The 26,524-nt window shown below is 41.6% G+C and overlaps 1 protein-coding gene across 6 annotated transcripts in view; it reads left to right on the top strand.

Moving 5' to 3' along the window:
* Nucleotides 1-16,323: 16,323 nt before the first annotated feature.
* The window catches only part of myt1lb (myelin transcription factor 1-like, b), a 99,676-nt gene continuing 89,475 nt past the window's right edge, over nt 16,324-26,524 (top strand). For 5 of the 6 annotated variants that reach the window (XM_038729888.1, XM_038729885.1, XM_038729886.1 and 2 more), the window contains exon 1: nt 16,999-17,425. The gene's annotated coding sequence lies outside the window, so the exon portion shown is untranslated. Of the gene's footprint in view, nt 16,752-16,998; nt 17,426-26,524 lie in introns of those variants that run through there. The other variant, XM_038729884.1, reaches the window with a different exon arrangement.

Below are 26,524 nucleotides of genomic sequence, written 5' to 3'. Positions count from 1 at the left end.
TTAAAGGGACCATAATCAATAAGGGGTTCCTCATAGTATTGAACCCACAGAGAATTATGCCCCGACCCTGCAGTTTCTTTCTTTTGACTCGCTGTTTTGGTTTTCTGGCCTGCAACTTTACTATTTTGGTTAGGTCTTGCTGCTCTCATAGAGTTGTTTCCAGCCGCAGCAGAGTTGTTCTGAAAAAATCAGATAAAGCTACAGTAGCCTACGATACCTGTCCAGCACCAAACTACAGACAGGCAAAGTTAGCGACTTGCTGGTGAACATGAGCAGCAAAAAGGTCAGACCAAAACAGAACCACTGTACAGGACACCAAACATTGCACTTATATCTATCAGGTGGCCAGAGATATAACTCCAAATAAATGCTTAATTTGCCCCATGTCTGCTGGATGTGTTAACAAGCAACTGTTTGCTGACATAGTCTTATGAACTTAATTGGGATCAGGGTAATATATCAGTGCTGTGTTTACAGGATTCCAAGGATTACCAACTTGGGTCTTGTTTTCATTGTTTGGATACTATCAGGCATGATACCATGGTATTCCACAAAGTAATTGCTGAGATCCAGAAACCTGCAAGATTACTGCAGCAAGGTCAGAAAAAACAGTCAGTTAGCAAAACTTATTTTGAAGAGAAAATAAAGACAAAACAAAGGAAAATGGTAAAATTATTACACAAACTATTTAATGTGAACATTTCCTGTGTCAACTCTGACCTACCACAGAGAGCCAAACTCTTGACACCATACCATAGAGAGCCAAAGTCATGATGTCATACCCAGGCTAGCCTCTGTTAATCAATGTAATTTCTCTTTCACAATATGTCTCTCATTCAGTTAAATCTCTGTCCTGGTTGAATTGAAGGAACATGTCCCCTACTGCATCAGTGTGGCCCACTGATGTGTTTTGAATCATTCTGGCCAACAATAGAGCTCTATGAAACAGAGGAATAAGATCTTTGGTTGCACAGACAATACTTGGATTTAATGTTGGGATTTGTGGATAATAAGAAAAATATGCAGAAAACCCTTCCATCTTGCCTTTTGTGCCATTGGAAAAAGCTGCATAACCGGTTGAAGGAGCACAAGACATGTAGCCTGGAGCAATGGAAAATCATCTGATGAGTCATCAATTTTTTCCAGATGGGTTTATATTTGGAAAAAGACAAAAAGCCCTCAGCCCTTAGTATCTATTAATGTTGGAGGTGGGCGTGTAATGGCAGCAGCTTCAGTGAATCATTTTGTTGTGTATTACCAGAGCCACACCTCCCTATAGGCAGAGGAGATGCCATGACTGGAGGTCACATTACCGACGGTGCAAATACAGCTCCCTTTTGATGTTCTTTTTATTAATATGTTTTTACAAAACATAGATGAGACTAAAAGAGTGGCAACAACCCAGCATGCCCAAGTCCAGAGGATATGAATCTGAAACTATCACAACTGTGTTGGTGTGACATCACAGCCATTACACACACTTTACACGTGTTGCTGCAAATATTTTAAGATAACAAAGAAATATCATAATAAAGAAATAAAGTACAAATAGATGTGCAACAGTAGACATCATGATTTTGATAAGCAAATGTAATTTCATTACTGGTAACATCAGGTGGTTAATTGGTCAAACCACTTTGATCTGGAAAACAGGTCAGCCATTCATGGTTCCAAGATACATATAGTATTTACTGTGTGACTTTGGTGATCCGCTAGATTTCCATCCAGAGTCACCAGTAAGTTGACAGTTTTGGTTCACTGTTATGAAAAATCAAAGTTAACAGCAAATGGCCAAAAATTGAATTAGGGCCTGTGTCCACCAAAGCGTTTTTTACCAGCTGAAAATGGCAGCTGCTCTTCTGAAAACGCCCAGCAGGGAGCGCTAGCAGGTGTTTTGGACGCACAGTGTTTTTTCCGACTGCTTTGGTTGCTATGATACATAAAATCCGTGGAAGCGATGTTGCAAGTAGTTGCTACGGTGTGGTATTTGTCCCGCCCCTCCTCTACTGTGATTGGGCAGCTGACGAGCGCAGCGTTTTTCGGCCTACTGCGTTCTTTCACTGCCATCTGATTGTAACTGTAATGCTGTTTGGTTGATCCTATGTGGAAATTAAATAAAACCAACAAAGTATATGAGCTTTATTTGTAGTTGTGAGAGCCACAGGATGGCCTCATTAATCAAGTGTGTCCCAGTGAGATCTGATAACTCATCACACACTTGTAGACTTATTATGTAGCACAAGTATGCACTTGACAACCGACAAATACCACAAGTGTGCTTATTGGGACAGACCCAATGGCACAGCTGGCTGTTGTGAGACAGAGGCGTCAGATGCCCTGCTACAGCTACACGGATAGTGAAAAATGATAAGTGGCCTCTGGGTGGCATCCCAAAGTATGTGTAAGTAAATGACACTGTAAATGTTAAAATGTAAATGTAAATATTTCTGTGCTTAACATATTACTGGAAAATATAACTCATAAATGAGCCTGTGATCATTTAAATGAGTCAATCAGCAATACAACAATAGCGCAGCGACAAAAAGGGTCATTGACCAGTGTTTGTTTGTGGGCGTGTGATTAAGCAGAAAAGAGAAAACAAAGGCACGATCCAGTGCTTTAGAGCAAACATATGGTATTTCTGCTCTGAGCAGGTGTACTGAAGTGAGGGGAAGCATTAGTGCTCAACTATATGTTATTGAGAAACTGGTCAACAAAGAGAAAGAAGATATAGAAAACACCCTCCAAGGTCAGTTTATGGAGAAAATTACCCCGCTTCCACACATCTCTCAGTCTCCCTACATATTTTGAACAATTCCATTCTTTCCTAATTCTGACCATTGAAAGTTCTCTTCCCACCCTGGCCCATACTTGGGCGATAATCACTGTTTTCATCAGGACCAGTGTGGCTGGCGCTTGAGATTAAATAATGGAGCAAATAAATCAGCTCTGTAATTAGGCAAACTGTGGTGCAAAAGGGATTGGAGCTTCAGCGCTCTGCAACAGTCTCATTTTCTATATGCTCCAAAATCGACTGAATTTTACAGATCCAACTATTATTCTTAAAGGAGGATTTGTGCTGCCTAATGGAACACACACTTTTAAGTGATAATAGCAGCACATTAGACTGAGAGTATATCCTGTAGATAAGCTGCAGCTGTATAAATTCCATAAGTTTAAAGTAAAGTAGCGGTTGTATTGCCTTTTGCTAAACCAAATTTGAAGTTGAATTAACAAGTGGTGCACAAAGTGAATGTAACTACTTTCAGGAGTGGCGCATAGAAATGTAGAACAGTAGAGCAGAATCTGATCTACCTCAAAGGATAAAGGCTTATCTGGCTGCCTTATCTGTAGGATTTTTCAATTGTCCATAGACAATTTTAGCTCTTAAGCTTAGTAATAACAACAGGGATGAAATCATATTTTAGTAATTCACTGTAAAAGTAGAATTCTAAGAAACTATGCTGTATCAGCTAATAACTGTCACAAGTAGGGGTGTGATTTCATCCTAATATTGCACAGCCACCCAACATTGGTGGCACCTTTAACCTATTCCCTGAACAAAAAATTGATTAATAAACTTATCATTACAGACCAAATGCTACAACTTTGTAATAAGGCACTAGTTATAAAGAATTTATAAGTTACAACTAATAGCTTTATTAAAACCTCTGACAATTTAAGTATTTCTCTGTAACATTCTATTTTCATGACATGATGAACCGGCAACAGTCAGAGCTAAAATTTGTATTAAACAACTTAACAGCCTTAAGCATTATTCAGTAAGAGGTTCACAGTCAGAAATGCAGCTTTATGGGTGTGGTATTGATTTTGATTGACAGTGGCCTGGCAACATTGGCATAAGACCCACAGCTTTCATCAGATTCAAATGTTGCAAAGCTCTCATTAGTGCAGACTGGGCCATACTTGGGTGATAAGAACTGTTATGACCAACCAGACAATATCTGACATCAGCTTTTTCAAACTTAGCCCCACCTACTTTAAAACAATAAGAAGACAGCAAACACAAAAACATAAATACAAATTTCTGTCATGTGAAACAAACCAAACTGTTCTAGCTTCCTGTATCTTTAGTAAAAAAGTTAGTTTTTCCGGTTGCCGAGAGTTGAAAAATTTTCAACTTTGGCAAAAATGCACTATTTACCCAGCCATCCAATCATAGTGCAGGAGGGGCGGGACAAACACCACACCGAGCCATCTCAGCTCTTGAAAGAAACGATGTGCCTCCTCGCCGAGTTATTTCCTCACCCGCAAAATCTCATGGACCCCCGCTGCGCCTCCAAAGCGCACCCTAGCGCTCCCAGCTAGGCGTTTTCAGAACAGCAGCAACAAATAGAAATGATAACAATAAGTAAATCTGATAAGAGGCTATTTAAATGTATATACTTATATTTCAAAAATACAAATGTATCAAAAATAAAAGGAAATTTGGCCCTAAACAAGCCCACTGAACAGCAGTGCTCAATGTATAGGCCTATTGTACACACATATGCCTACTAGGACAACAGAACTTGCCCTACTCATGTATGCCAAGCTGTGTGTGTGAGTAGGCAACACATTTCAGCTTATGAATGGTGTTTTGTGTTGTAAGTGTTCGTTGCGCATTTTAATGCCTTGATGACAGGAGTAGGGGGCTCCCACTTAAAGCCCTGTGGCTCAAGGCCAGCCATTTTCACCATCATGATGGATGATGGCTTTCTGTCCAGAGCCAAAACATCTCTAGTCCTTTCCTTAGTTTCAGGTAGCCAAAGCTAAGCCCAGTGGTGGACAGTGTACAACAGAGTAGTACTGTAGCTACTTAAGTAAACAAGATATTTGTACTGAACTTGAGTATTTTTTTTTCATACCACTTTCTACTTCTACTTCACCACATCTCAAAGGAAACTATTGTACTTTTTACTTTATCTGACAGCTTCAGTTACCAGTTACTTTAAAAATAAGCTTTTTACACACAAAACGGATGAAGAGTTAAAAAAAATAGGATGTTTTGATATAAATTAAAATACATAACAGTTTATTGAAGTCCAGCTGGTAGAACTGCATCAGTTAGGCTAATTGACAGAAATTAAATTGGCAAACTTTTTCATGTAAAAACATTTCCTGGTTCCAGCTTTACAAACATGATGATTTGCTGCTTTTACTTGATTATTTTAATGTATTTTCAATCATTTTGAGGTTTGGACTGACAAAACAAGCATTGTGAAGGTTTCACTAACTGTGACAGCATTTCTCACTATTTTCAGAATTTATTACAATCGATTAATGGAGAAAATAATATATAATATATACATTTTTCTTTCTGCTTTGAGTAGGATATTTTTTTTTAATTGGCTACTTCTACATTTTCCTGCTTATAGCCTACTTACATACTTTTACCTAACATTTTCAATGCCGTACTTGCAGAGTATTGTTACAGTGAGGTATTAATATTTTTATTTTTTTTTAAAGGATCTAATAGGCCTAACTACTTTGTTCACCACTGGCTTAAAAAGCTAAAGCTTCTGGTTGCAAATTGGTTGGAGTTTTTGACTGCATCAGTAATCATTTAGCATTCATTTGTCTATACTCCCCATCAGCTGCTCTCTCTATGTATCTTTGATCACAGGGAAGAGATTTGTCCAGGGATTGGAGCTGATTCTCAATCTGTGTTCTTGTCTGTACTTGTGTTCTTGTGGACTTGTGAAACATCATAAGTTGCAGTACTGTTCCAATTCAAAAGTCTGCATCTAGCCAAGTACATACAAATACCCGGATGTGTTCTCGCTCCACCCGTTTTACTGAGCCTACATCGGTGGTGACTTGTGTGGACTCGCCAGATATCCCAGAATGCATTTCGCCGCCAAAAAGCAGAAATGTCGGATGAGAAAACTCACAACTTATAATACTGCTGTTCTTGTGTCACATATAGTAGTTTAAGAGTTTTTTATGTGGGAATATAGTTGTTTAAACTCCAAATATGTAGTTGAATTCTCAAGACAGAGCTGATTTTAAAAATTGCTACAACGTTTTTGGAGATGTGAGGTCCCGCTCGCTAACAGGTCCGGCCGTCATGAAGTCCGCTGCTGTTCCAATTGCTGAATGACTGACTGTGTGCTCCCGTTCCTGGGAGTTTTTACTGCCAAGCCAAACTTGCCAAGTCCAAGCTTTAAAGTACAGAAGTCCGAACTTGGCGAACTCGGTATTGAGAAAAAGCCCGGGTCTAGCGCTTCCAACTTCCACTCCTTGTGTGCACGAGCATCCATGTTGTAACAAACGTGCTTGCAGCGGGATCACGGAATTTACCAGAGTTTCTGATTGCTTAACGGCTCTGGGATTTAGTAGGCAACAGGGAAAGCTATGAACTTGGCACAAAAACGGCCATTAATTGAATATAGGCTAGCGGGACAACTTGGAGGGCGTTATCTCATAACTTAGTCCTACTTCACAGCATGAGAAATACAGGGTGTGGCGTGTGAGTGTGAACTGGCTGAAATCCGTGTGTCTCACTGTGAATGCGTGAGGCTTGAGATCCCTGAGCTGGCGTTTTCAGCTGGTAAAAACGCTTTGGTGGACACAGGCCCTTGGTGTCACTGACTGAATCAGTAACTTTTAGCAGTAGAGCTCCTTACTGGTGACTGAAAGCACTGACTGATGCCAGTGGGCGATCAGGTGATTAGGATGTTGCCTGGCAACCCGAAACAGTCACTGCACCCGGCCAAGATATAGTCCAGCACATAGCTTCCTGTGGAAACCACAACTTGTCAGCTTTGGAGCAGCTGCTCCTGCATGACAGACACTTCCTGTGGTTGCCAGGCAACCAAGCATCTGATTAGGATGCCCCCTGGGTCCTGGACCCTCTGGGCTTTTGGAGGTTTTCCAGGCTTGTCCAACTGGTAGGAGATCCCGGAGTGGATCCAGAACACACCGGAGGGATTATATATCTCCTCTGGCTTGCGTACACCTCAGGATGCCCCAGGAGGAGCTAGACTGGACTACCCTGCTGCCACAGCAACCCAGGGTTCAGTTGTACAGGAAATGTTGATAAGCTGTTAAGAGACAGATTCTTGTCCAGTATGTCTGCAGCTTTTTTCCAGAAGGTTAGTGGTTGAGCAGTCCATGGGATTGGTCAACCTAATGAAATAAAGAGCTAAACAGACAAACTTTTGTTTAAAATAAAGCATTAGTAAATGCTTCATAAACCCTACAAAGCCAATGGTTGCAACTTATAAACCATCTATAAAGGCTGGCTTATTAGAACATGATATTAGACCAGTTACTCATATTGAAATATTGAAAGTCGGTCTAATGAAGTGAACAAGCTCAGTTTGTTCAATAAACCTCCCACAGTGCCCAACGGACTTAACCAAACTTTCCTAGAGTCTTCAACCCCCTTTGCCCTATCCCATCATGGAAGGTTTTGATTCACAGGACTGACAACCTTATTATGCGGCGCACTTATTATTGATATTATGCCGCAGAGGCGCGGTTGCCATGGTCACCGAGCGAGAGACATTTAATTTTCTCTCCTCCATCATCATTATCTATGGGGCCATCTGTTGTGGAAAATGAATTCAGCCTCATTTGCATGACTGATAAGCACATTCTTTATCTGTCCCACAGAAGGTCATATGCCATGGATTTGGGGACTAGAGAGAGAGAGAGAGAGAAAGAGAGTGAAGGGGTGAAATGATGCGTGGTCTTACCTCTATGAATGAGGTAAATGGGGTGTATGTGTGTGCGTGTTTATCAGAGCTTGGATGTGTGCATGTGTCTGCATAATGCATGGACACGTAATGTTTATGTATGCCCTCTTGTTTATACCCATGCCATGGCTTTGTTCTGGATGATTTTTGGATTTACATAAGCACGTGCCTGTGAGTGTGTGTGTGTGTGTTTGCGTTTGTACCCAACATCATGACTGCATGCAGTTATTCTGTGTATAAATGCATATTCCAGTTTGTGGGGATTTTGAGTGTAAGACCTCAGAGCAAGGGTATTTTTCCAATGTACTAAAATGTTTTCCAGTCAGACTTCTTCATGAGCTACTTTTGGGTTTACAGTCTATGGTGCAGTCTTGCAGTCTTAACTGCATTAATTGTTTGGTTTTTTTTTTAGGTGAACAAGCTAAATAGACATCACCTGACAAATTGTCAACTTATAGTAAGTCATAGTAAAAGTAAGTAATAATAGTAAGAAATTACATTCTGAACATTTTCATTTTCTAACATATCTACTGTAAATACTGTAGGGTTAGGTGCACAGTGCCTGGAACACAATTCTGGTAGAGAAATAGTAAGACCTTTACCCTTATTTTGTTGGCCTAAAATTTACAAACTCACATGAAAGTCACTGTTTTACATGTGACTAACTACATGTGCCTGTAATATAATACAAAACATGTTATTTAATGTGACACATAACTGAAAATTACATGTAGCTATATGTTTTGTGAAACTGTGCTCAATTCACATGATATGATTAATGATACGTATGGTTAAATAAACAGCATTAAGTCTAAAAATACTGGAATCAACCTATAACCTCGCCACCCTATATATTTTTTTCTTTGTAGAATGTCAATCCGTGAACATACCTCTACATTCCTAGGTAAAATACCAAGGATATGACCTCAGCGTTCTCAGTTCTCATTACGCCTCTGTTCTTTTTTTAACTGGTAACAGCTGCCTGCAGTTGCTGGAAACAGGGCTGATGAGAGTGGAGTTTGTGGGGCAAAGCATTTAGCTAAAATAGGCTAAAAAGTTCCTTAGACTTGAGGGAAATTGCAGAGTCGGGTGATAATTCTCTGGGAATCTGTCACTATGAGCGACACTTTTCACGTTACACATCAGTCAAACTCAAAGCTATGGATCACTGCAACTTTAATAACTACTAACTAAGGTTAGGCATTCCGAGGGTTAAAGTTGTCATAGGTTTTGGGGCTAAGAACTGAATCTAGTCGATGAGGGTCCTCACAAGTATAGCAATACAAACTTGTGCATGTGTGTATGTGTTACTGTGTGTATCCCCTGAAGCCACTGTTGTGTATGTGAGTGTGCTCTTGCTCCGTGTCTATGTGTGTGCGTGCAGGTAAAGTGGCTCCCTAAGGGTTTGTGTGTGCTCTGGTCTTTCATGTCTGGCGCATTTGTCATCCCATTCCAAAGACACAAGTCTCTCTCTCGTTCTCTTTCTCTGACACACACACACCCACACACACCATACTGTACATAAGTAGGCTGAAGCTTGTTATTCCTCCTCTCTTTTACTCCCAATATGCCAGCGATGCAACCTCTCCTCCCTTATACATCTCTCTCTGCTCCCTTAAGGTATCTCTCTTTCTCTTCTTCCTCTTCTCCTTCCCCCCTCACCCCGCCCGCTCTTCTCCCTCGGCCCCACTGAACAACAAGCCTTCACCTTCTCCCACGCTGTTGTCATCTCGAGTCCCAAAACACACTGATTCTCTTTCTCCTCCTCCATTGGCTCCCTGGCTCTAGCTTGCTTCCACTCTGCAGCATCTACACCTCTAACCTCAACACATCCCTCTCCCATGCTCCCTCCATCCCACCGGCAGCTATGGATTTCCCTTCATTTCTTTCACTCTCTCTGTCTTTCTATTGAGTCACTCACTTCATTCTCACTCTTAATTAAGTAAGGCTGTTGTACATTTACAAATGCATTTATAGTGTATATACAGTATGTGTGCACACTTCCCATGTCCGCTTGAATACTGTATATCCTCAAAAAAACGTCTCAGAAAATTGTTGTGCTGTTGTGCATATGTACATACAGTATGTGTTGCAGATGTTAGGTTGAACAGAGAAAGCAGTTCGTGCCACATATGCAGGGGGATATATGATTTAAAACTGGCCAGCAAATAGTTTAAGAGCTTTAATTTCACCTGAAGAGTTTAATTCAAGAAGGCATTTACATTAAGTAGACTCGTCAGCACTGACATCCAAATGTTAACCTATTAGTGGTACCTTGAGTTACTCTACTTGTCGTAGTTCCTCTTTATGGGTGACAGATTGTGGGAAAAGAAGGCACAAGGGTCAAGCTTGTGTTCCTCCGCCATTCTCTGGGAGTCGACCAAAGGAGAGGCATCAGGAGGCATTTCACGCAGACGTGAAACATAGCTTTAACTCACCAAAGCCCTGGACCACAGCAAGGGGGAGTTCTGGGAGATGAGGGCCATGAGGAGAGCTGACACGGAGCTGTAGTTCTGAATAAATTAATGGTGGAAGTTGGTGAACTCAGCGGTGCCCTAGTCTTTGGCTTTTCGAGATCTGTGAGCAGGGAGTTGATGTGGGGCAACCAGTATCTCTCCGAAGGCAAGGAGGAAGGCTTGAAGATGAGGGAGCACTGGATGAGGAAAGATGTTCTAGGGACGGAGGAGCTGGCGCACTGGGCGGAGCAACTGCCGCCGGAACCTGGACCAAATTGGAAAGCTGCTGTGTGTGCTCATGTTAGGACTCCTGTTCGTGCCGAGCAAAGATTTCTTGCAGGCCCCCCCGCCATTAAAGTAAGTCATACCTCGTGGTGGTGGATTGCACTAGCTTACAGCTCTTGCTTAACTGAGTCTGAGTCACCTGGGTTGTTTCTGGACATATTGTACTGAAACAGCTCAGAAAGGCAGCAGTTTCGAACCCAAAAGTATGACAAAAAAGTTCAAGTTTACTGTGGACAAGAAAGGTAAGGAAGACAAACAGGCAAATTTGTCCAGAGAAGGGTCATTAATCCAAGGGTCTGGCAATATGTCGGCAGGCAGAATCAAAGGCTGGAAAGCTTGGCGGATGGAAACTAGGAAAAGACAGGGCAAAGACAGAGTTAAAGTGGGCCAATATACATACCGCTAGGCTGATTAGGGAAATGGGAAGCAGGTGAATAAGTGGGCGTGGAAGGTCAGGTGAGGGGATTGCTGGGAAATGACATGTGAGTTAACAGCAGATGGCAGTGAAAAACAGAGCTGACAACTGAATGAATACTAACACCAACTATCAGCAGGTGAGGTTTACTTAGCTTTCAATGGAACGGGAAATGTTTAAACTTTGTCCAGATTATTTTTAGGACTTCTTTGTTGAGCATCCCAATTCATTCTTGAACAGCAGTTGACAAACCAATCTTAACTCGATGCCCACTGCCTTAGCTTTAGACTGTTGTACACAGTCTTCATTTGCTGATTAAGTTTGCTCAGTTGTAAAAAGCTCTGGAATAAGTAACTGGACCTGGAGTTGAGAATGTTTTGTCAAATGCTTTTTCCAAGGTTAAGAATTAACAAAGCTGAATAGTGAATGTATATTGGTTTAGCTGATGTCGCTCCAAGATGGTACAGCGGACGGCAGCTTCAGTGTTGCCCTCCCTTTTTTTCTAGAGCTGAACAAACTCAGAACTGTGGAGATGACAGTGGGAAGTTTGAGGTTTCTAGGATCCAAAATCTCCCTGGACCTAAAGTGGGGGTCCAACATAGACACAATCATCAAATACGCCCAGCAGAGGATGCACTTCCTGCACTGAGTCGAATATGTGTGAGAGTAAACAACAGCCAACACTGCTGTTCAGTGATTAGACTAATTTAGGTGTTTGTGTTTACTTTGGCCCTCAAATTGTCTTTTTGATGTACAACAAGTGGAACAGAATGATCTGATGGTGAGATATTGTTTAGCAACCTGTTTTGGAAGAGTATTTTTGCTGTAAAACTCGCTAGAAGGGCCTGTGCATTGTGCTCTTTACGCTTGCATATGTGAAAATATTTCAGGATTTTCCTTTACTTGTCCTTTTATTTCCATCTCACCCGTAAGGTCTACATCTCAAGCTCTACACCTTCAGGTGACGTTCCTCTGTTTCTCTCTGTGTTTCTGTTGGTCTCTGTGAGCGTGTGGATTTGTTTCAGCACCAGGAACTGTCCAACACTCAAACTCAGTCGTCTCCTCTCCTGTCCTAGTGGAGCTGCCGTAGCCTTACTACAGCCGTTCTTTGCTAATATTACCTAATGGTAGCCCAAGTGGCTATTAGTAATAGTAGCAATGACAGTTCTCGTACACCTATTGAGTTGCGTGTAAAAGTACAGTGTAGCAAATCATCACATCGCATCAACACAAGTTATAAAAATTTGTTCTCCTCCCAACAAAGTGTGTCCCCTTACCTGGTTGCTATGTCAACTTAGGATAGAACTAAAGCAAATATTTCCTGCATAGTAACATTAGCTTTGGTGTTGGTAGGTAGCTACTTTTGAGAAAAAGGATCTTTGAATAACTCAATTTGGTTAGTCATTTGCAATGCTAGACCTTTCTGATACCTTTTTTGAAACTTAATGAAGGTTGTTACATTAATGCCCTGTTTGTTCTAAATCACTGTAAACATTGTGCCTTGTGCATGGATGTGCACGGATTGGACAGGAAAGGCAACAACAACAGAAAAAACAACTGTTTTAAAAAAGGTTTGATTTGACAATTGATGACAAAAAATATATTTATAATAATATTAATATTAATATTTATAATTATTTTTATTCAAAATGTAAATTTAAACATATGTCCTTTATTTTGATATAAAAATATAACATTTTATTTTTAGAACATATGGTCTTACAATTAATGTGCATGTGGATTGTCCTTGAATTCCTGCTTCACATCATATTAAGTGATTTACAGTTAAATACAGGGCTGCGCGATTTGGAGAAAATGTCATACTGCGATTAATGTGGACAATATTGCGATTTGTATTTGCGATTCGATTATAATGGAACAAATGGTACTATAGTAATTGTCAAGCTAGAAATTGTCAAGAAAATGACATTTTGAATGTGTTTTCTCAACTTGAACAAAGTTAAACAATAAACAATATTTCTAACAATAACTTTAGTACAACAGATGTAAAACAGAACAAGGGGTGCATGTTGCTCTACAGAGGAGATGGCTAAAAGGAGCAAATATTGGCACACTGGCATCCTGGAACTAAATCTACATCTGTCCACTGCACAGGCTCTATCCACAACCTGGAGGAGGAACTAGTGTAAATGATTAGTATTAGTATAATATTATAACATTAAATAAAGATTATAATGTTCAGTTAATAGTATGCTGTTAGTATAATGTTAATATATTAATTACTACATTCATTATAATTTTATATAAGAGTATAGTCTTTTACTACTAGTGAATATTAAATGCAGTTACAGCAATTTCATTTCTGTGGATTGTTTTTATTTATTTAATCCTTGTGCAAGCAAAATTATCTGTATTTGTCTCTAATTTGTTAATGTATTAACTTGTCAATAATCATAGGCCTATTGTTGAACATTTATTTGCTGTAGCACGTCAAACTTTTTCTAATGTCCTGCCCCATCCAGGCTGTGATTGGTCGGTTGACGAGAAGTGACTGACATGGGCTTCATGAAAAGTTTAAAAATATAAGGCCGCAACGTTAACTGGCCAGCGATCCAAAGCCAAACCTTCATTATCTTTTCCCTTCTGTCTTACTGCTTCAGCTGCCGCCGCCGTCTCTCTGTCTCTCCGGCCCACCGGCGTTTCTGTCGGTGCACCAGTGTCGAGCCCGGATATGTTTTTAATGATTAGCAGCGAGGCCGGAAGTGGGGGTTACAGTAGATTGTTGTCTTCACCGTTACTCGCTCACTGCCCATAAATTACTTTTTGTGGTTTGTACTTATCTGTTTTAGGGGCACATGCGAGAGCCCCTAAAGAGCCCCGTGTGGGCGGAGGTAATGAGCAGACTGCAGAGCAAACTGAGAAGAGCTTCTCCCACACACAGCACACTTTTTCTGCTTAAATCGCACACTTTTTGCCGTTATGTAATTCGCGATTGCGATTAGATAAATGGTGCAGCCCTAGTTAAATATAATTTATTATAAAAAATGACGTCAACCAATCACCTCCCCTCTCTCACACACTGTGACCACATTAGAGGGGACATTTTTCAACCATCCTGACAATGACTCCTGACTGTTAAACTTGACTCATTTCTATACTGAAAAACTTTCGACATGGCAGTATGTGTTAAAGTACTAACTAATCTGTCATATAGTCATGACAATGAAACAATAAAATAACTTGTCATGAAAAAAATACCACTTGAGTGAAATGAAAGCAGCTTCTTCTGTTTTAACTCTAATCCTTTATTTTGCGGTTCTGGTATTTTTTACTGTACATGCGGCCCTACTATACAGCCCTACTGTTCTGCTTTTTAATGATGGTAATAGTGAATAGAGACCTACTCAGCAGTACAGGAACAGTGTTAATCTACAGTGTTAACATCGTTGTCCTCTTTCTCAATAGTCAGATAATACGGTGGTTCACTTTTACTCTGTGATTGGTAGGCTTTAGCGTCTGTCCTCTGACCGCCTGAATAAAACCTTCTGCAAATTACAAAACTGTCTGCTTCTTTCTGAGATCGATTTTTCAAACAATTAGACAATATTTCTCCAGGGAGTGCAGTAACAGACAGTGGCAGCGCAGTGATAAAAGTCTGTCAGGTCCGACAGTTTGTCGAACTTAGCAGCAGTAACTAAGCGGGGCGTGGCTTAGCGAAGGGTCTTATTGCATCATTAAACTTTAAATAGGCCTCTTTCGATGCAGAGCTTTTTGGTTCGTTAAAAAAGTAACACAGACTCATAATCATATAAATTACAAAATAAAATAAAAATAACATCATGTATAGCATAAAGCACACAGTAAAAAAGAAACAAAATTAATGAAAGGCAAACACTAGCTCTACACTTGAAGATCACAAATTTGACAAGTGTGGAAGCTTTTAAAGTCATAATTATATGAAATTTGGTTACAAACCCATGCAAAAAGAGTTTTCATCAGGCATCTTAACCACAGATCACATTGTGATTTACGCTGTAATCACAATGTGATTGTGTAAACACAATGGTAACCCACTGCTTAAAAAAGCCTGTTCACATCTAGGATTTAACAGTCAGCACTGTGCTGCTGAATATCATAATACTGTAACTGCTTAAACATTGATTTCGGCTAGTATTTCTAATGTGTCATGGCTCCTGGAATTACCAGCACTTTCCTTATTCATGCTCCTTTCTCCCATTTGTTTATTTGTTTAAGAATGCAGGGGTAAATTAATTGTGCTTGATTGGCATTAACATAGCCAAGTAAGAATTTGAAATTGTAATATTGAACGCCCCGAGGACATCTGTGTCCCAACCCACCAGAGTACTTATCATGCCTTCCTCAACTGCCTGGCAGCACTGTTGGAGAGAGCACTGCTTGTTGGTTCTGTAAAATACTGCTCTATGGTATTTGATTTGTTTACTGTTACAGGGAAGATCAAAATAATGTGCCTCCTATACATGTATACTGGGTTGGAAGAGCACAACATAGGCATGTGTCTTTGCATGTTATTCTGAAAATGTATGTGTAAACGTGAATTTATTAGAATATGTTATTGTTTTTGGTTGTCAGATGAGCATATTGAGAAGTCCCCATTATTCTGTTGTGCCTATAGGATGGCTGCTACATTTTCAGCTGAGTCTGCCCCACTGGTGGAAAATGAATGAATTAGCACCTCTTGTCCAGTAAGAAATGAACCTAATTTATAATCTAATTATGAGGATGTCTCAGGGATCAAATTAGCATTCTCTCTTGTTTGCATATCTGGGTAAATATGGAAATCATCATGTTGTTATTCCCATTTTCATTCACACACGAGTGCACATGAATGTCACCCTCTTTATGGTTTCAGGATGATTATATTGTAAATATTGTCTCCTGTTTGGGAGCAGCGCATTAGCACTGCTGATCACTGAGCATAGGGCTACAACTAGCCTGTTTCAATACTCATTCATCTTCTGCGCTCCTAATTCTGGTGCTCAGCCAGCCTCGAAGCCTGGAATGAGGGGGAAAAAGTATTAATTAACAGCAAGCCAGCGATCACCCAGAGACTTCCTTTAAGTTTGCATCCTGTTTCTCTCTCAGCTCTCTGAATGATCCCAGGCCAAATAATGTGCACTGAACCACGAGTGGAGCTCATTTGGCCATTTTAAAGGCACAAATGTGTGTCTCTTCCATTTGAAATAAATGCACTGTACATGTTCCACATGGCTCACTATCACCCCCCATCCCTCCTGTATTCTCCCTCTCTTTCCCTTCCCTCCCTCCCTCCCTCCCTCCCTCAGGCCCGTGGGAAGAACTGACTCTGGGAGCAGACAGTCTGCAGCCCTGAATAAATGTATAAGAGGGAGAAGAGGAAGGGAGGGCACATTAGCAGGCAGAGAGAGAGAGAGCAAGGGAAGGGAGAGAGAACATATTGAGTGTTGGAGGACATACATGCACACTGTACAGAGATAGTCAGATACACAGATAGAGGGAGAAAGAGAGCGAGAAGGAAGCCAGTTCAGCTCATAGGGCTGAGAAAGGAGAGAGAGCATTTTAGCTTCATTCAGCCGTCTCTCCCTCTCCTCCCAGCACAAACACATGCTCGTACACACTCCCACCCTCTCTCCCTGACACGCACACACTTGCACGCAAACACACACACACGTACAGACACGCGCACACTCACACACACACACACACACACACACACACACACAATTGCTTTAGGGTATACCACTCGGCTTTGGCAGTCCTCTCCTTTGTTGTTTTTGCTTTTGGTTAGTCTCAGCGGCAGCGCGGCGTGCGCCTGTATCGCTGGGGTGGGTGCATGTGTGTGTGTGTGTGTGTGTGTGTGTGTGTGTGGAGTCTGCGAGGAGCTGTGTGGAGGATGCCACTAGCAGTACCCGGGTAAGTAAGCTCCTTCCTTCTTTCTCTCCTTTCTTTCTTCCTTCCTTCCTGTCCCTGCCTGTCTTTTACTCTTTGTGCCTTCCTTTCTCCTCTCTGACCTGCAGTATCTCCATCTCGCTTGGCATGCTTGCTTCTCTTCTCTCCACCTACCGTGCACACCCGCTATGTACAGGTCTCCTCTCTCTCTCCCTCTCTCTATTTCTCTGGGCTCCCTCTGTGTGCTTTCTCTCTCCCTCAGTGTCTTTCATCGGTCTGCGTTACACCGTCTCCTCCCGACTGTGCTCTCGCCATCCCTCCTTCTCTTGCCTGTTTCCTCCGCTCTCTCTCTCTCTCTCTCTCTCTCTCTCTCTCCAGGCTGCGCCTCATTGGTGTGTCCTGATTCCCCTTTTCCATTAGGCTCCAGGCCTATTGGTCGCCTGCCTTCCAACCATTATCTCTACTCCTCCACCCTCTGTCATCCTTTCTCCCTTCGCTCTCCCTCCTTCCCTCATTCCCAGTCATCTCTCAAGTCGTAAAAATGATTTGCATGCAGGAGGAGAGCAGAACTTGTGTGCAGTGAGCACAGTGAGTGAATTGGGAGGGAGGAAGGGAGAGAAGTAAAGGAAAGACTGAAAAAGGAGAGGAGGCGCATTCTGGAGAGCAGGAGGAAAAGTTTAAAGAGAAGACTGCAGTTGGTAGGTAACTTGTTTATGGCATCCTAAGTCTTTGCTTTTCCATTCCAGTCTTGCAAAGATCGATAGATAACAAGATAATAAAGATAATATATGTAAAGATATTTCAGGCTTTAATCCGAGGTACAGATTGTTAATGGTTCCTAATTCTACACAGTTTTGATGTGGTGTAGGTTGCTCTGGTGTTCACATAGGTTTAGTAATGTGATCTTATGGTACTGCTGCAGTGACTTCAGTGGGGAAAAGTAACAGCTGGCTGAGATGATTTGGTTGGTTTATTATTGTTCTAGTCATATTGCTCTGGGATGGTTGATGTTACATTACTTTCGACATTCTACAATTGTTGAAACTGAAAAAGATTTTTCTATGTTGAGGGCAGTTTTATTCACAAAGCAGCATGTCGAAGTAGTGGTCTAATAGAAGCACTCATTTAAAAGTTTGTTCTGTAAGTTTTGTGCTCCTGCTGTGGATAATGCTGCGCTGAAAACTTCAGCCGTGTTGGAGAACAGGATAGTTTTCTCAGGACATTTCCTATCACTATACATATATTTGATTATTATTATTATTATTATTATTATTATTATTATTATTATTATTATTATTATTTATTTAGCTAAATGCTAAATGCCTGTATTAAATTTGTTTTTCCTCTGTCACGTTGGTCGATGTGTTCTTTTTGCTGTCACTGAAGGAAGGAACTGTGACTGCCAGAAAACAATTAGAAGTAATGGAAATAGAGACAGAGAAGAGGCTGAGAAGGGGGGAAGCAGAGAATGTGAAGTTTGAAGCTTGAGTTCTCAAATTCAAATACAGTAAACTCTTTGGTTGACTTGCATGCATATAAACAATCACACACGCGCGCGCGCACTAGTCCCTTCGGCCTATATTTTATCCTACACACACCATTTTTCTGATTTGCGTGTAAAAACAGACAATGCAGATGTTGTTGTGTGTGCCTGTGTGTGCTCCCGTGGGTGGCATACACTGTATACACACAGCACAAGGCAGATGCGCTGCAACATGTTTCATTCTGTCAAGACAAACAAAGCTCTGATACAAAGTGAGCTACTTGTGTCTACTCTCCCTTGCCCAAAGTGTGTCAGAATGAATGTTTCTCATGTCAACAAATGATGGAGACAATGTTTGGTGACATCTGGGGATACTGGGAAGGATTAGAACAATGCAATCCCCATGCCAAGAAGATATATTATGACACAAAATCATACATACAGGACGTAGGTGCAGCAAAAGTCTTCTTATAGCAATATCCATTTTGGTGTCTGTGAGTCTCTAGTTTTATAGACTCTGATCCAGACTTTTATTGTAAAACCATTATTAGAGAGAAGCTGGAGAACACTGGAGAGCCACTTTTCCTACAGATTCTCTTACAGAATTGTGAGCTCTTGCGTGAGGTGAAGCCATGTTCTGTGGGATGTTCCAAAAGGAAGGAAATGTCTTGCTTGTTAGGGGGGAGACATGTGTTGGTGTGCCGGGTGTGTGGAACTGTGTGCGTGTTTGCGCCACCACACACGCTTTGCTGAGCGAACTGAGGACAGGGAGACAGCTGAATGTGATTAAATTATAGAGGGAAAGCACGCTACCCGGGTCTTACTGAGACCAACATTTCGGGAACCCCCGCTCCCTCCCATCTTTCCTCTCCCTGTCTCTCTCTCCTTCTCTCTCTGGTATGAAAGCATAAGAACCCATCCCCTCATAATCACAACAGTCTAGTCAGAGCTGGAAGGGAGAGGAAATTGGGTGTTGATGGGATTGCTGAATATGGACTGTAAGGTCATAGGAAATGTACTGATGCACTGTAGGTACTGTAATGTGTGACAGAGTCCCTGCCTCTATGATCTGTGTGTTCTTGTGCATTTTTTTATTATTATTATAAATTATAAATATGTATCATATCAATGTTTAAATACAGTATAATAATGTGACCAAAAATAATTGCAGATTTTTCAAACATGTTTGGCTGCAGACTGAGTCGAACGGATGGATAGGTGGGGGTCTTTACTCCAGCGTTGCGTGGGAGATCCTGGATGTCCCTTATTTCTCAGCAGCCTAATGAATGAGCAGCAAAAACCCTCCTGGGGATCCCCTGCATGCAACTGGCAAGGGTGGGTTGGGAGTGGGGGTTGGGGCAGCCATGCGCTAATATTAGCCTCCATGTTGAGTGGCTGGATCGCACATCCACACGCTATGCTTAGCATGTCTGAGCCATACACTACAATAGCATGACTCTGCATTCATGCTAGATTGTCTGTGTGGTCTACCGTGGTGGTCACTTTTGCAAGTGCCTTCACACGTGGAAATACTGTGTCTTCAAAAATATGTATTTACAAAACATTGCAATATATTTCAATACTTTGGCAATTGTAAATATATGTGCATATATGTACTCATTATATTGCTTGATTTTAATTCTGATATGACAAGCGATGCCAATGAGCAGAATTAGTTTGTGGGTTGGAAGCCAGTGAGGGTTTCTGCACGTAGAGGGATAAGATCAGGAGAGAACAGTGAGACCATCATATACCCTCCATGTGAAGCTCCTTGCTGGCATGTGAAAAGGAAGCGGCTGCTGACATTATGTCAGAGGGGACCGCAGTACTGAAGAAATACATTCCAAACTAGGAAGAAAAGTTGTCAGAATAAAATAAAATTAAATTATAAACAACGTAACACAATGTTACATTACTTTAATATGACTATGACAAAGACTAATTTTGTATTGCAAAATTGTAATAATTTAATTATAATGACAATAATTTAACCTTGAATTACATCCCTGTACACACCTAGAACCTGGACAGTCTTTTAAAATGCCATCTGCAGTCTCTACTGTACTGGACGCAGCCACCTCCAGCTCGACACCAGGAGCATATCTCCCCAACACAGAGCTGATCACCCTGTCTCCCTGTGGTGAAGGCTAAGACAGGCTTACAGGCTAGACTTCTAACATAACCTGCTCTTGACACCAGACTTTGGTGCACCTACAGATGTGCTGGCTGCAGTATATTTGCCTACGCCACGGAGGCTGTCTGCTGTCTTTCCTTACGATGAATCATAGCACGACACAAATTGATTAGGCAGCAGCAGGGATTCTTTTATAAATGTTATTATTAGAGTTGCATTTTTTTTCTCTTCCTAACTTTTACAAGGGCCAAAGGGTATGTGGTTGCATTGTGAACGTGTATCCTCATGAAGCTGTGTGAAGATACCACGGGGAATCAATGTGTTCTTCCTATCAGCCTCAATGACGTGGTCATGCTAGGGCAGAGAGGGGATTGATCTATTTGAGCAGACACAATGTCAATACTGATGTCTACTCAGTGTAAGATGGAGCTTCTCTTGTGTCCTTCACACATGCATCCTTGCTACGCTTGCTGCTACAGGCTATTAATTGTGGAACAGTCATCACTCAGACGCAAATTCATAATTTGTAGCAGCCACTGTAAAGCTGAACTTTGGCTACATTTTGGATCTACTGTATTTAATAACTAAAATACGATAGTCTTGACAGGGACAAGGTGAAGTCAAAAATCATTCATTTCAAAGGTTAATACAATTATCCAGTCACAGATATGGCAGCTACAAACACTTAAAACCTGGGATAACTAAATGACCAGGTAAACTTTAACATTGTTGTTTCGAGTTCCTGTGTGTTTATTTTATATAAGGAAGAATGAAATGAAAGCTAACTTTTCTACTATTTCTTTTACATAATTCAACACCGTATGAGAGCAGAAGGAGTCATTTTCATGAAAACACCTCAGGGATGGGGTTAAGTTGTTGTTGGATATGCCAATTTCAATCTCATATGTAGAAGGATGCACTTGTATAATTACTTGCATAATTGGTGGCTGTCATGTCACTACTAAAATAAAAAAGAAAGGTCGCTTTGCTCGTTACTGTTAAAAGTAATACTATAACATGTGACAGGTTCTCACCTGGAAGTGGCCGTTTGTCCCACTTGTAAAATAGGTGCATAGAGAGAGTTGAGGTGTGGGTCTCCCTCCGGAGATGGTACGGGTGCCCACCACCTTACGCACACTCCCCCGTGCCTTTACTCAGGGAAAACATGATCTATCTCCTGGCAGGCAGGCCAATTAAAAACCAATCAGGCTGCTCAGAGTGTGCTGGTAATGGGAAAGCCATGGTAGTGGAGGAAGTGGGGCTGATTAATGGACATTTTCACCTTGTGGCATAACAGCCTTCCACAGGCATCCGTCACCCCGGGGACAACACTCACCTACGCCCACCCAGCACTGTCAGACATACTGTATAAGTTGCAAATATCGGAGTATATGATGATGAGCATAAAATGCCAGACTAGGTTACAGTAGCTTTATATTAGCCTGCCTGACCTGTAGGATCATTCCTTGTAAGGTGGAATCCCGATTAAATCTGGGCTGTTATGCTCTTCATCTTTTCATGGTTAGACATTAGCGATCATTTCAGATAGAGATATGCCGAGCAAGTACTCTGGAAATGTAACTCCTGGAATGTTGGAATAGTATTAATAGCTAAACCTCTGCCCTCCTCTGGTATTTACAGGCAGTGGAGTTGATGTTGCTTCCTATCTTTGTTGCTTTGTTAGGTAAAAGCTGACTTTCCCACAGGATGCAGACGCTTTTTAACAGTAGGGTCAAGAAGCTCTTGCTAAGGAGGAGTGGAAACAGTGTGTTTGTGTCTTTCCTGCCAGTGCCATTGTAAGGCAGCAAGCATTCAAAAGAAAGGTATTAAACGGTGTGAGCGAGGTTCGTTCCATTTCAGGAGCTGCTGTGACCTACTTCACACAGCCAGGCAGCTAGCTGTAAATAAGGATTTTCATAACCTGGTTTGGCCTTTTCCCATTAGAGGCACAACTGTGCCTTGAAGAACATTACAAAGAGCACAGGAGCAGCAGTTTAGAGCGCTGTGACGATATCATCAAAGCACTGACCTTGAGACTGCTTGTGTTGTTGTCATGCGATTACAATTAGTATGACGTGAAGATTGTGTATGCAAACCATGATGAAAAGGCAAGGTACACAAGAAGGCAATTCAATCTTCTGGGTCCCTGCTGAACTGTCTGTATGGTGCTGTTTTCCCCTGATACACTGCCTACACACACTATCAGGGAGAAAATAAAATCAAATATTCTAACTCTAGCTAGTTTAGTGAGCTAACCCTCACATCCATCAAGCTGCAGCTGAAAGCTGACATGAAGCTGAGTGATGTGTGCAAATGTTGGATGTTTCACTGGGTAGGCGAGTATCACTACATTTCTAAGCAATGCAAACAAAGTATTTTGATAAAACATAGCTAACATAAATGTCAATTTATAATAATATTACTCATACTTTGATGGAAATGTGTCTTGACATGGCTCATAAATAAAAAAGTAAAAAACATGCAACCATTGGAATGGCCATAGTTCAGGATCAAGCGTAGCTGCAAGCTAACTTTAGTTTGTTTTACCTGAGTTATTGTAAAAAGAAGTGTACTGTTTGTAAAGTCAAATTTATATTCAAGTTCAGCCTGCTTATTTTGCATACATTTTTGCAAATTGAATCAGATGTGGCATTCACACCTGTTGACATTTTTTCTCTCTAAACAATAATAAGATGAATCAGAAGACAAAATGTTTCAATCAAAACAACACCCGCCTCCTCAGTAATGACGCTATCACTGTAGCGTCACTACTGAAAGTCAAGACAATCCCCAGATACTAAGAGGAAAAGATTTTAGTTAGGGCCAGGTGTGTAAATCTTTCTATCACTGTTATGCTGTTCCAAGGAAGTCCAGCATATCAAGGTTTGGTGAAATCTGGAATAAGACACGGGTCACAGCTCTACACTGTAATTCATACTTATTCCTAGTGCAGACTGGACACTACTGATACTCCAAAATACTCATACTCAAAATAATCATCCCTCTTGTAAAACAAAGGTAGTCATCTGTTACCTTAGGCCATCACTCCAAATAACTAGTGTCTTATCCCTGATATGACCAACCTGTATAACATAAGACATCTGCAAAGTCCATCAACAGTCCTTATATAAAACTGCAAACTTTGATCCACATGTCTGAGCGTACAGGCGGGTATGTACATTCCTATTCAGGAAGAGGTCAGCAGGTGATTGATCAGTAGTAAAATCTGGCGTAGTGCGATACTGTATCAAAGAGAATGAGCATGACAGCTTTTTCAGCCCACTTTTGAAGGTCTGCACATACTTCTCCGCCAGGCAAGACGGCCAAGAGCACCTGTGGAGCTCCATTCCGTCACATGAAGGTTTTGAACTCTTCCGTCATGAATGCCATCCCATTGTCTGTGACAATGGGCTCCAGAAAACCATGTGCTGCCAGCAGCCAGTTGGTTTTGTGATGGTGGCTTGCGAGGTGATGCTGGACATTTTGGACACCTCCAAAATCCTCAACTCTCGTGTATGTATGCCCCAAGAAAGGTCCAGCAAAGTCTATGTGCATTCTTTTCCAGCTCTAACCTGACCACACAGGCTCTGCAAACCTGCATCCGCACATCCGCATCAACTTTAGGCCACCATACATACTTGCATGAAAGGGCCTTCACTTTCATAATCCCCTGATGACCGGAATGCAGTTCTTTTAACAAAGTCTTCCTCCATTTCTCTGGTATCACAACCCTGGTGGCCCGGAGGACCTCTCTCAACTGACAGTTCCCATCTGTGTGTGGGGAAGGCTTTCAGACTCTCATCCACATCACCTGGTCATCTACCACTGACATACTTCAAAACTTTGGATCGCATCCTGTCTGTGCGTGTCGCACATCACTCCCTGCATCACTCGTGTCTGGTACGGGAATTCTTGAAAGGCCATCTGGGTTACTTTGCTCCTCTGAGGCACCGGACTCAAAGTGATAGTCACAAGCAGAGAGGATTACTGTTCACCTTTGGATTCAGGTTGCAGCCATGGTGGCCAGGCCATTGTGTTCTCTGGTGAAACCTTTAAACTCCAAAAACCAATGCCAATCGCTATTTTAATAGGGTACTCTTCACCTGCCTGCCTTTTATGTTGAGTGAAGGCTCCGATGCCATGTGCCGACGAGTCACAATCCAGTGTGAGGGGTAGGTCTGGATCATAGTGCACCAGTATCTTTTCACTTGTCAGCAATTCCTTGCATTTGTCAAGAGCCTCTCGAATTTTCCACTCCCTTCACACCTCGTCTTTCAGCAGCCTGTAGAGGTTGAATGTCCCATAGCAATTCACTAGACCCAGGAAAGCTCTCAACTATTTCACACAAGCGGGAGATGGTGCATCCTTACTTGCTTTGACTTTGTATGAGGATGCCCCGACTGTTCAACACATGACCCAAGTATTCAATATGTTTTCCAAACCCCCAATCTACTGCAGCACTTAGTTTCTCCAGTTTCTGCAAGGGTTTCTGTTCCATTTTTGCTGTGATGAACAGACTGTCCAGATCGTCTAGACTTTGAATCTCTTTGAATCTTGAGTCCTGACTCTTAAACTTGACATCAAGGTCTTTCATGAGGTTTTCCATAATTCTTTGGAAGATATATACATATGCTAGACTCACACCAAAAGACAGTCTGTGTGTGTTGATGGTCAACAGTTTCTTTGACTCCTCATCAAGAAGTACCTCAGCTCCTCAATCCGAATCAAAGGGTAAGTCTCTGCAGTGGCGGCCTGATTCACCATTAGTTGGTGCCGTCCTTTTATTCAATAGGTACAACCTGTGCAGCCAACTCACTGCGCTTGACTGGTGTGATTATGTTGTCCCTCTCCAGTCCTATTCGTCAACTTTATGTACCTGTTCTGACTATGCTTCATGTACCCGAAGCTGCTGCATGTGCCTCTCCGCAGTCTTCATGCTCAGTGCAATCTCAAATGCCCCTGCAAAAGTCAGGTTGGGCTCTGACAACAACCGACACTGGCACGCCTCACTGCGAATCCCACTCACAGTTTACTACACTGCTTGAGCTCAGCCGCATAATCTGTCACAGACTGATTGGCCTTCTGGCTGGAGCATTTAAAACGGAACATTTCCACAATAAGCAAGGGTTTAGGCTGAAAATAAGTCTTCAAAATGTCCACAATATCATCCTAAGGCTTATCTCTAGGCTTGTGCGGCTGCACCAGATTCTTTGCAATCCATAAGTAGTAGCTCCCATCACGCTCAGCAAGGTGGCCACATGCCTTTCTTTCACGTTGTTGTTGGCCTCAAATAACTGCTCTAAGCATTTAACATACTCCGAGAGAGAGAACTGCAATATGGACTCTGTGATAGACATTTTCTGTAGACAGAAACTAACTTTGTCCTCGTCGCTAATTTTTACTGTGGGGTAATCCGTAATCATACACAGAAGAAGGCTCTAATTTTAAGTGGCAGTTTTTACTGAACATGTGCTCTCATTCATACACACAACCTCTTCCTTGGACAATACAGCATATCAAATATCAAATTTCCAAAATACCAAACTCAAATGTTTAATAAATCACACAAGGTATACAGGAAGGAATGTGGGAGAAAAGAAGGAAAGAAAAGACAAGAAAAAAGAGGTGGACTCCGCTGGGCCAGTCTAGGCGAAAGTGGTGTGATATTGGAAAATGATTACCAAACAGGCATCCATTATTCAACAGGGCAATCAGGGAGGGCACAATCTCCTTATTTATGCTAGCTCTGTAAATCAGATTTGTCGGTTTTGATCACTCTAAAATCTCCCAGTCACACGCCGGCAATATTGGGCGAATATTACACTGTCTAATGGGTAATTGATGACGGCATGTGACACCGTTCGAGACGAATGGATGGCCCACAGGAGCAAGGAGGTGTGAGGAGGGAGACGACTATTGAGTGTAGCGTTTCACACAGCAGGCGTACAGGTCTCCTCATATACAGGCTTCATCCTGGTTCCTTTTTTCTATAGAGGCACTGATGAGCAGGACAGAATGAATATAAATCCAGAACTTTATGCACTGATGACTAAAGAGGGCGTTGTATTAAGCACTATTTATTTCAATCAGGAGTCAAAGTAGGTATTCTTATGGACAGTGATAAAGACATTGATGTTTTGTGTATGTACTGAACAGCTATATTTCAGGCATGTTGGCAAA

This window comes from Micropterus salmoides, unplaced genomic scaffold (genome assembly GCF_014851395.1).
Source record: "Micropterus salmoides isolate LMB-PRFRI ecotype aquatic unplaced genomic scaffold, ASM1485139v1 Ms_hic_scaffold_19, whole genome shotgun sequence".
Lineage (NCBI taxonomy): Eukaryota > Metazoa > Chordata > Actinopteri > Centrarchiformes > Centrarchidae > Micropterus > Micropterus salmoides.
The sequence above is the reverse complement of the archived record's forward strand: the minus strand, read 5'-3'. Positions and strand labels throughout refer to the sequence as shown.